Here is a 9,476-nt window from a genome sequence, read left to right as displayed (position 1 = left end):
CAACCCTTAGAAATGTCCAACTTTGGCTCTTTAGAAGATGGGGATATGGATGGGACCCATTTGGGTCATAAAGAGGGTTTGTCTAGATCAAGGATATTAATGCATATCGCCTGACGGTACGCAGACCAGTGTAAGATAAATCCCCTGAAAATTATTTCATGGAATATAGCCGGATGGTATCGTAACAAAGGCCTTAACCATTTAGATCATTTGTTAGATACGGATATCCTTTTGCTTCAGGAATCTTGGACAGCTGATGATCTTGTATTCAATGGCTATTATTTGTACAAGTTGGAGGCAACCGCTGGCAGAGGGCCAGGGCGGATGAAAGGTGGACTGGGAATTCTTATTTCTAGTGCTCTGAGAGTAGGCCATAAATCCATTCAGCCACTTAGTCAAATAACTATGGCTATACTCTTGGATCTGGGAAATATTTCCTTATTAATTATTAATGTGTATTTCCCGCCAATACAAAGAAGAGCCGAAATAGAGGCAATGTGGTCAGATCTAGAGCAGTACGTGGATAACCTCCTTTTGGAATATCCTAGTGCCTCGGTACTACTCGGGGGGGATTTTAGCGCCAGGCTAGGTCCTGATGACCAAACACTGTTCTCCAAATTTCAGCAGTACCCTCCAACCCACACTCCTAATTTACCTGATGCCACTCTTGTGCGCCTCTTCAAAGGTAAAAGATCTAATTATGCTGGGATTTGTCAGGCCAAGTTTGCAAACAAGTTTAATCTATACATACTAAATGACTCCATGAAAAGCGATCACCCAGGAGAATATACATTTATGGCTGGAACTAGGAGAAGTACTATTGATTATATGCTAGCCTCTATTAATTCATTACATTCAGTGGAGTCCTTTAAGGTGCTTCCGCATCTAGAAAATGACCATCTTCCTTTATGTCTACATTTGAAGATACCTACTAGTCAGCTGCGGCCGGAGACATATTTTACCCCTGTCATTGTACCAGCAGGACAAGTTGTCATGCCAGATGGACCTTACAACTTGATCAAAGGGCGAGGAAGAGATTGGCAGAGGATGATTTACAAACAATTTGATCATCATTTATGTCTCCCAATACCTCACAAGACCCATTGATTTTGTATAAAAATTTAATACAAAAATTACAACCGGTATTGACTCGCATTACTAACCCTGACAGCAAAAGGGTTGTGACTCTCTCTAAGACATGGTTCGACAAAGAATGTGTTGAAGCTAAGAAAGCCCTCACTGCAGCTTATCACTTACATAAATCTGAGACAGAGCCTATTAACAACACAAATACAAAATCTCTTGAACACCTCCTTGCTAGCAAAAAACAGTATAAGAGACTGATGGCTGATAAGAAGAAGCAGGATATGAAAACCACATGGAAACGTCTTATTGAAGCTGCCAAACTGAAGAACGCCTCCCTTTTTTGGCAACTATTATCCAATCAGACTGTCAGATCATCTACTATTCTAGACTCTCACATTTCACCAGAGGTGTGGGAATACCATTTCCAGAAAATGTATGAGGATCCTAACAATGCAATGTTGACACAAATGAATGAAGGTCTAACCGAGTGGCCCCCAGTCTCGGTGGCTGAAATCAAATTTCTTATTGGACAACTTAGAAAAGGGAAGGCTCCGGGAATGGATTTTATTTCAGCGGAAGTATTAAAGAATAATGTTGAATGGTGGTCCCCAATTTTAGCATCACTTTTTACCTATATTGATAATTTGGGGAGAATTTCAGAGGATTGGGGCCTGGCTATTATAGTCCCGATTTTTAAAAAAGGGAAGATAAATGAACCTGCCAATTACCGACCTATTAGTCTACTGAATATAATTAGTAAGCTATATGCTAGACATTTGCAAGGAAAACTCAAAGACTGGCTGGACCAGAGCAATCTTATAGCGGATGAACAGGCTGGCTTTAGAGAGGGCAGAGGAACTGTTGAACAATGCCTGATTCTTCAACACTTGATTGAAAAATATTGTTCCAACAAGATAACATCATTGTATGCTGCCTATATAGACTTAAAGGCAGCTTTTGATTCTATATCTAGGCCTAAGCTGTGGGAGAAGTTGGAAACCCCCTCAATAGATAGCAGGCTTCTCTACCTAATACGTGCCCTACACTCAGATACGGCCTTGAAGGTCAGGTGCAATAGATCTGGGTCACTGTCCAAGCCAATTAAAGTACAAAAAGGGGTGAAACAGGGTTGCATTTTGGCTCCCCTACTTTTTAACTTTTACATTAATGATATGGTAAGATGCCTAAGTCACCCAGACTTTCATCCTCCTAAATTAGGGGACCGAAGTATTGCCCTGCTGCTGTATGCAGACGATGTGGTCATACTCTCTAGGACTCCTATAGGTTTCAAGAGAGCTTTGACATCCTTGGCCCAATATTGTATTAATAATCAGTTAGAAATAAATTATCAGAAAACAAAGATAATGACCTTCGCTAAAAGGCCGAAACTTCGCTCCTGGCATATAAATGGGCACAGAATAGAGCAAGTGACAAGCTTCAAATACCTAGGGGTAGTTGTGCATGCCACTGGATCTAAGAAACCTCATTTTGAGTATGCAGCTGATTCTGGACAAAAATCAGCCAATGCCATTCTAAAGTTTTTCCAAAGCAAAGGCGGGCACTATATTCCAGCTGCTCTTAAGCTCTTCCAGGTGAAGTCATTAGCCCAGCTCCTTTACGGGTCCTGCGTTGGTGCTCTGACTTCAAGCATTACAGCTCTGGAAAGAGTGCAGTCCAAATTTATTAGAGCAGTACTCCAAATGCCCAAATGTGTGACAAACGCTCAACTTCGATTGGAAGTCGGCATGATAAAAGTCAAGGCAAGAGTGCATCTAGCCTCCCTGAACCTTTGGCTAAAACTCAAGCATTATCCCCAAGGTTTAGCACCACTCATTTTTCAAGATTACTTCCAATCCTCTTGGTTAAAGGACATTGAATTTAGCCTCACAAAGCTAGGATTTTCTACAGATTCAATTCTTAGGATGGGTTACGAACAGGCAAAATTGACCCTGAAGCAAAGGATAAAGGATATAGAGAGACATATGGACTTACAGAAGGCCCCTCATTTCCTATCTTCAGAGCATAATAAATATATTGTCAATACTGCTAACTACCTTTCTCAACTTGAAATTCCTAGCCAGCGGAAAGCTTTCTCCCTAGCTTGAAGCCATGCACTCCCTTCTGCAGTCTTGGAAGGCAGATACAAAAAAATCCCAATAGCTGCAAGGCGGTGCCCTTGTAACAATGGAGAGATAGAAACTACAGACCATGTGCTTCTCCGTTGTCCTTTTTAAAGAGCTCAGGAATAAACTAATATTACCTTTGATTAGTAAATGCCCTAGATGGATATAGATTGTACGCAAATGTTACTTATAGATGAATATCCAACGGTCACGGCGCAAGTAGCCAGATTCTGCGCAGCTGCTATGAAGATACGTCAGATTATGATTGGAAAAATGTAGTAATGTATCCCTTGTAATAACTTTGTGGTCTATATAACACATTTTATATATGATATTTTACTTTTTATCACTCCTTTTAATATTTTACATATATTTTTATAGACACTTATACCTGATAGAATATTAGTCATGATAATGCAAATTAATAAGGTTGTTTTTAAACTTGATTAAGGGGCTCACTTACATTGTGATCCAAACGTATTTTAACACCTAATTGGAACTTGTAAACTCAAATTTAAAATTATTTTAATTTAGATGGCTCATATTTTATGGCTAATGGCTAATGTGCATATTTTTATAGAATTGTATCTTGTACTGGTCAGTGACCGTAATGAAATCAATTGAATTGAACTGATATACTTTGATATAAGCAGGTGTTCTAAAATTATGACACATCATTATGGCAATTGTTAGTTCAATGCCACAATGAGTTACATGCCAGAGAGTTAAATGAGTGTTCTTGAGTGGACTTGAGTACACAATATTATTGTCTGTTCATTCATTTTTACTTTAAACAAGATAATATTTGTTAATAAAAGCAGTACTTTGGATTGTTCTGAGCTGTTCATATCTTCCACCCCCGGCCAGGAGGTGCTATTGGGTGACAGACATCTTTACAATCAGGTACTGAGTTTGTATTTGGTATATAAGAGCCTATCCCAACCTGATACCGAATGCTGGCTGGAAATTTGGGAAGCTGCAGTCCAAACACATCTAGTAGATCTGCTATATATTAATAGGCAGTTCACTCTCAAAATGTGGATCATTCTGTAGCTAAAATAGAATTTATTTAGTTATTTTTTCATAATGCTGCCAGCATTAATTTTGAGAGTGAGGGATAATGAAAGGGATGTAGACTGGAGAGGTTTTGGGTTGGAAGGTGAGAGGGGTAGAGAAAATAGGTCAAGTGAATGTCAATATAATTTGCTAGATGGAAATGTTTCTAAGGAAGCAAAAGCCCTCAGTGATTTGGAGTGGTTGGAGACCAAGGAGAGCTCGCACAAAGAGAAAGAGGAATACTCATTGTCAGTTGAGAAGGCAGGATATGGAGTAGCAGAGATATCCATACTGCACCAGCTACAGTTTGATGATGTGAAACACAGTGGGAGAGTTTGGAGCAGACAGGAGGGAGGAGCAGAGAGAGTGAGCTGGATCAGCTTTAAGATGCTCTGGGCCATGTCAGTCCCAGCAGGAGATTGTCAGCAGCAGAGGGGGAGAGACTGCATTACCTGAGCCCTGTGGCTGCCCTGGGCAGTGCTGGGCCCAGCAGGGGATCAACAGCAGACCTAAGGGAGAGGCATTTATTGGCCAAGCCCTTTGGTTGCCACAGCTGGGCATTCTACCAGAGTGAGCTGGCAAGGGCTCCATGTTGGGGCATCCTGCTTTCCTGTTTCCTTGAATATTAATCTGTTCCTGGAAAGGACTTGACTGTAGGTCTCCCCTAGAACTCCGCTCTGAAAACTGTTTTGTCAGAGAACTAAGACTATGTCTAGCCATCTAGGTTGCCATGAAGTTGGTGAAGTAGGACAAGGCAGAGTGAAGAGGACTCTAGAAGAGTGTTTGGACCTGTTTGGGATGGGCGTATCTGAAGGGAGTGAATCACTCTCCTCCCAGTCAACCTTGGTGAGAATAGGACCAGGGAGGAGCCTCTATCATCTCTGGTGAGAGAGGGGTGTTTGAGTGCTGAGATATTGGGGGAAGCTGAATGGGATGGTGGCTGCAGAGTTGATAGTTTCTTGTCAAATGCAGCCAGGAAGTGCTTAGGGTGGTATGGACATGATTGATGGTTTGTGGAGGTTGATGGATAACAGAAGGGATGGTTAGTAGCACAGAAGCCACCTGGGACTACGCAGGGGGGAAATGGGACCATGGGAGAAGGTAGAGATTAACTATTTCAATAATTAGAGTGGGGAGATATGGTGGGAGGCAGGGGTACTCTTGGGGAAGGATTGGTTATTTGAGGCCACTTTCCACTTCTGCCCCCTGTCATCAACCTCAACATAAAGACCAGGTTGCAAGACTCTCAGAACCTCTGTCTTATAGCTGTTGCTATGGAATCCCATGTCTGCCTGTAATAAAAGCTTGCCTTATTCATGAAATTATCATGGATGAGAGGACAGACCTTGTTTGCATTACTTATACCTGGTTGGGAGCAGGGGGGTGTCTTCCCTTCTCAGAGATGTGCTCTTCTGAATTTTGGGTTTTGTACCAATCACAAACTCAAAGGGGAGGAGGTTGAGTGGTCATCCAGGAGACTCTGCTGGCATCAAGGGGCCTAGTCCTGCAGATAAATAGATGTGAGGCCTTACTGGTAAATCTGGGCTCTAGGGACAAGGTGAAAATGCTGCTGTTGTCCTGTCCTCCTGGCTGCAAGTTACCCTGCCTGAGCTGCTGGACCTCACTGTGGGATTGATAGAGTTCCCAAGCTTGATTGTCCCTGGGAACTTCAATGTTCCTTCCTTGGGAGAAGCTCATCAGTTCACAAGGACTATGACAGCCATGGACCTATCCCAGGTTATACAGTATAGGACTTGACATATGCCGAAAGCTGCAGTTTAGATTTGTTTTTTGTTTTTGTTTTGTCTTGGGTCAGCTATAATGTGATATAAGACTTGGTGACATTAAGATCTGACCCCTGTTACGGCTGGATCACTCCCTGATTGCTATGGAGTTTTCTGATGCCATGAACCTCCACAGAGGATGGGCCTCTTTAATCAGTCTACCCCAGGCATCTAATGGAGCTGCTTGGTTTCCAGAGGCCACCTGGGAAGTTTCCTGACTTGATGATGGGAAATTCTGTCAAGACTCCAACCATCTACTAGAACAGAGAGGTGACAGTGGCATTACACAAAATTGTACCTGAATGTCCTCTCCTGGTTTGCTGACCAAACATAGCTAAGAATCTATATTGAGACCTACACAAAAGCAGTGAAATGTCGATATTTCTTTGCTCTTATTGCATTCACAGATTAATGTCCAGCAATTTTTTAAAAAATTACCTGGATAGGAGTACTATCAAAGGGGCCTGAAGAAATTTCTAGGTATCTGGAAAACAAAGTCACTCAGACTCACCTGATGCTTGACCTTCCTCCCTCCCCGCTCCCCTCTCTCTTTCTCTGTACTCCCTGGTGCTCTCCCTGGATTTAGGCAGGAGCTAAGCTTAAGTTTTTTTAAAAGATAATGTTTTACTCAAAAGTTGGAGAGTGAAAAAAGATGTATTGAAACTAATTGATCCCACCCTCCTATCCCCCCTATGTTTCTTTCATGAGTAATTTCTTTTACATTCTTTTGTACAAGTACCTATAGTGATGGTAATGATGGCTAATCACTGGAGACTTCCTTGAATTTGTCCTCATGTAGTGACAACCATTCCAGGCATTTATGCTCCTGGTAGGCCACCATAGCATTCTGGGACAAGGAAATCCTCCTCCTCTTCCTCCTCTTCCTCTTCTTCCTCCTCCTCCACCTCCTCCTCCTTGTGTTTTCCTGCAGGTGCAGGGTCTGCTTTTCAGGTCAATGAATGCCATTGTACATGGCAGTTGATCCATTGGTTGTGACAGGAATTGACTGACCAGCTTGTTGCCCAAGCCTGATGTCGGTTGGTCTGTGTTCAGCTCAGTGCCACCATTGTGGGAGGGCAGTTTCCAGTGGCACCAACAAGGAGGAACGGACCTCACCATTATTCTGGGCAAGGAAATGATGGTGGCTATCCAGGAGCTATCACGTGGAGCTGCCACATCAACCACCTGAGACAGTGGCAGGGAGAAGGAATGGAAACAGGCCACAACTAGTAAAGGGAAGGAAATATTTAGTACTTTCAGCAAACTCTTACTCCCCTGGACAAATTGTCATCCCTCTTTATTTATTTGCAACCTGAAATTGGGTGGTGATCTGTGGGAGAGAAGGCATTATTGCCTCAGCATTATGGCATCACTCCATCAGTAAAATGTGAAAGCCACAAGAGTCATCCTTCATTCTAAGCTGTGATGTGATAAATATACCACAACTGGTAGGGTTCACATAACATGTTAAACAAAGTATGTCATAGCTTAGCGTGATGGGTGAACTCAGCCAAATATAGTTCTAACACTTTCTATAATGAAAAAAATGGGAGTGAGACTGAAAGAATGGGCTGCAAAACACCTAGGAAGTCACAATATATGGTTGGGAATTATATTGACCTGTCCCTATTACATGAGTTTCTGTAGTATCATACAACCTTTAAATTTGGATAATTTTTGAACTTAACCAGCTCCTGACATTCATCAGAATGGAACTGTTGAATGGATTTACTGCAATACTGTTTTCTTGTTTATAAGGAAACATCTCCTGTGATATACAGGAGGAAATCCAGTCTTGTGAATCCTGATAGAGGGCATAGTACTGCCCTTTGAAAAAATATTTTGGCCTTTATGTCTTTGGACTTGGTTTTGGAAAGCCTTTAAAAAAGTATGCTTTACAAACTGTTATCAGCCACTTAACATTCTAGAAAATACGGCTGCTGGATTTAACATTTCAATTTCCGTATCACAGCTAATAGCCTTGACTTAAAAAATGGTGCTGCCATATATAGAGAGAGGCAACAGAGAGGCAATTGTCCTCATGAGCTCAGTTCAATTTTATTACGGTCACTGGCCAGTACAAGACGCAATTCTATAAAGATGTACACTTTAGCCTTAACCTTAAAATATGAGCCATCTGATTTAAAATAATTTTAAATTTGGATTTACAAGTTCCAATTAAATGTTAAAAGACATTTAGATCACAATGTAAATGAGCCCCTTAATCAAATTTAAAAACAAGCTTATTAATTTGCATTATAATGTATGTGCAAATTAATAAGCTTGTTTTTAAATTTGATTAAGGGGTCATTTACATTGTGATCTAAATGTCTTTTAACATTTAATTGGAACGTGTAAATCCAAATTTAAAATTATTTTAAATCAGATGGCTCATATTTTAAGGTTAAGGCTAATGTGTACATCTTTATAGAATTGCGTCTTGTACTGGCCAGTGACCGTAATAAAATTGAACTGAACTGATCCTCATGAGCTTATCATGAGGCACCATTTCTGAGAGCTGTCATTTCCAAAAGTGACAATCTGGCAAACACCATTCTTCCAACCATGGCAGCTACAGAAAGCAGCACGCACTCAAAACATTCATCTGCTCTTCATCCATATCAGGGCACAGAGGCAACAAATTCTGAACCTACTTGTGTGAATGGGGAATGGCATCAGGAAACAGAAAATGAGGGCCCAAGTATTTCAAAAGTATGTCTGGAAAACCATGTAGTGCCTTCCTCACAGAAAAAGGAATGGCTGTTTTAAACTTCTAGTCCTCAACTGAAATTTAGAACTTATTATAGTGTCTTCATTTCAACTGCTTTGGACCAGGACCTTTGGAGCTGTAAGATGAAGCAGTACAGATTCAAGTATGGTGAAAGAGATGGAAGTAGTTCAATAACTGAATGAGGCCAACTTGAAAAGTTTTCGCTGGATAGTGATGACTTTCCTTCCCACTATACAGTTTTTATTTATTTATTTATTTATTTATTTTCTATCCTGCCTTTATTATTTTTATAAATAACTCAAGGTGGTAAACATACCTAATACTCCTTCCTTCTCCTATTTTCCCCACAACAACCACTCTGTGAGGTGAGTTGGACTGAGAGATAGTGACTGGCCCAAGGTCACCCTGGCTTTCATGCCTAAGGCAGGACTAGAACTCACAGCCTCCTGGTTTCTAGCCTGATGCCACCCTGCCAAACAGCTTCCCTGAGGCATGCCTATAGCCAACTGCTCCACCACTCCACAAGAGGTAAAACTATTTCATAAAGATGCTACTGAATATTTGCCAGTTGACACCTTAAATATAAGAGTAGTAGACTGATTTCAGATACTGTAAAGAAACAGCTGTCTATGGGATTCTGTTGGCAAACTGAGCTTTTGTTGATGTGGGTGGATGTTTGGGAGGGAGGATTCCAGG

The sequence above is a fragment of the Candoia aspera genome, chromosome 4 (assembly GCF_035149785.1).
Source record: "Candoia aspera isolate rCanAsp1 chromosome 4, rCanAsp1.hap2, whole genome shotgun sequence".
Lineage (NCBI taxonomy): Eukaryota > Metazoa > Chordata > Lepidosauria > Squamata > Boidae > Candoia > Candoia aspera.
Note: the sequence above shows the minus strand (reverse complement) of the source record.